General features: G+C 50.9%; 1 protein-coding gene and 1 long non-coding RNA gene across 5 annotated transcripts in view; one reads left to right on the forward strand and one right to left on the reverse strand.

Annotated features, from left to right (window-relative positions):
- The window catches only part of LOC113201706 (regulating synaptic membrane exocytosis protein 1), an 88,266-nt gene that overhangs the window by 56,936 nt on the left and 28,985 nt on the right, over positions 1-2,345 (reverse strand). The gene's annotated exons all lie outside the window — the stretch shown is intronic.
- The window catches only part of LOC113209755 (uncharacterized), a 37,319-nt gene extending 34,974 nt beyond the window's left edge, over positions 1-2,345 (forward strand). The window contains exon 2 of the long non-coding RNA XR_008011872.1: positions 2,074-2,345. This is a non-coding gene — a long non-coding RNA (uncharacterized LOC113209755). The remainder of the gene's footprint in view (positions 1-2,073) is intronic.

Raw genomic sequence — 2,345 nt, forward strand, 5'->3', positions numbered from 1 at the left:
GGGAGGGGGGGCAGGGGAGGGGATGATACTCAGCGTGCCCGCCACTCGACGTCACGCCGCGCTGTGAATGCGCACGGAGCGGGTCGCTGGGTGGTTTCGGCGGATCATTACCTCGTTAGCGCCGAATAGAGGCCTCTCTTGTATCGGCGAGCGAGGCCGCCGCCGTGGTGACGTGACGCTGGCGAGAGGGTGGGGGGAAGGTGGGGCGGAATCAGTCAGCGGCGCGCACCGGGTGTCGTCGGCGCGTCGGGGAGGAAAGGGGCGGCGGCGGGTCCGGACACGGCGCGCGCGCGCCGGCAAAGTGAGAAAAGTTTCGGACAATCTCTGGCTGGCTGCTGCGCGCCGCCGCCGCCGCCGCCGCCGCCGCCGCGCGCGCGCGCAACGTATCGCCAACAAGTGTATGACAAAGTCGAAAAGCAAAACTTTTTCCATCTGTGCGCGATGCTGCCGCTCTTCCTCTTTCCCCCAGCAGCAGTAGCAGCAGCGTCCGCTAGGATTATAATTGACAGGGGCGGTGGGAGACACGGCAGCAAGCAGGCGCCAGCCAATCGCAGAGCGGCAGAGCAGTGCGGGTCGACAGAGATGGACTATGAGAGAGAGAGAGGTGGACTAGGAGAGGGTTGGGAAGTGTGTGTGAGTGTGTGTGTGTGTTTCACCCTCGCTGGCTCGTGCCCCCTCTTTGCTCGCTGTGCCTTTGGTGGAGTGCAGCCCGGTCGCTGCAACACGACGCGCTTTTACCGTCTCGCCTGGTGCCCGGGCGGCCATGAAAGCGTCATGAGAGAATGATCGCGGGTGGCCAGGTGGCGCGCGTATCAAACTAGCGGGGCATCGCTGCACTGGCGCAAAAACTGCGGCCAAGGATTTAGCTGCTTGCGAAATTTTTACCTATGCCCAGCCCATGTACGGTAATAAACAATGTCTGCTGTTGGAGGATAAAAGGGAAGACTTTGAGGAACTTCCGTATTTAAAGATACACTCGATCCTCAGATTTTAAGGAGGTCCCCTTAAAAAATGTGGGAAGTTCATTACTTTATATGTTGGGAAAGATCTGAAAGTATGAGGAGTTTTTCCTTAAATATAGGAGTTCCTCAAACTTTCCCCTTTTTTCTCAAAAGATCAGAAGTTGGCTTAACCGTGTGTTCTGCACCACAGTGCCGTTCCGTTTGTAGTAATTATTGCGCGAACTCCTTCAGTACGTAATGAAAAGCCTTCACTCATTGTTCCTTACGAGTGGTCTTCATAGGAAGCGATTGGGGTATACTGGGACATAAAATGATCTCAGGACTTGGACTCCCGCCGCAGAATGGGCGTTTCGGAACTATTTAGCTCAAAACTCAAAATGTTGTTTTAAAATCATGCGTTTTGCAAGATTAGATGGCGTACTTACTTCCCCATAATTTTTTGACCTTATGAAGGGCTTGAAAAAAAGTTACTAGAGATCTTTCAACTTATAGCGGTGAAACATGTGAGACCGAACCTGAATTTCACGCTACACCATTTTCCGAGATGTTCCGCACCGTGTAGTACACACTGTCAATTGCTTACGATCAATAGGTTCGTAATTTTTCAATCCCGACCCCCAAATCGAGACCCTAGAGTAACAGAAAGTAGAATACTCCACAAAAGCCTCTGAGGGACCCAAAATTATGCAATCTGGCGAATATCTTGAAGTGATAAGGACTTTTCAAAACGCATTTCTAGACCGTCGCCCCAGAACCAGTGCAGCACACATCCGCACGAGATGGTGCGGCGTGCTTGAATGGGTGGGGCTTCACCCAGAAACATAGAAAGTTGTAGCAACCATCAACCATATAATGTAATGGTTGAGGTTACGTTAAAATGGTTAAGAACAAAAATGTGGTTCTGGCCACTTTATGATAGTTAATTTCTTATAACCGTATTGTAGTTGTCCCTGATGTAACCGTACGATGTCCGCTACTACTTCTCATTTTACTGGGTATAAGTGCGTGTGCTCTATAGTGGTGTCGTTCACAACAGCAAAACAACTGACGGAGGTGCGGATAGTAGATATTATTAGAAAAATTGTTACTAATTGTTTTCTATTATTTTTAGATCGTGCAAGGCTTTGGCCGAAGCGAGTCCGCGCTGAACCACTAACACCAAGATGGACACACGAGAAACGCTGGGGTGTACTCTCTGCGACAGGAAATTTTCTTACGGATCTTTTCTGCGCCGTCATCTCCGCACGCACACGGGGGAGAAGCCATTCGCATGTTCTTTGTGCGACAAGAAATTTTCACGAGTAGATGTACTGCGTGAACATCTCCGCACGCACACGGGGGACCAGCCATTCGGATGTTCTTTGTGCGACAAGAAATTTTCAC

Source organism: Frankliniella occidentalis, unplaced genomic scaffold (genome assembly GCF_000697945.3).
Source record: "Frankliniella occidentalis isolate FOCC.00 unplaced genomic scaffold, Focc_3.1 Scaffold273, whole genome shotgun sequence".
NCBI lineage: Eukaryota > Metazoa > Arthropoda > Insecta > Thysanoptera > Thripidae > Frankliniella > Frankliniella occidentalis.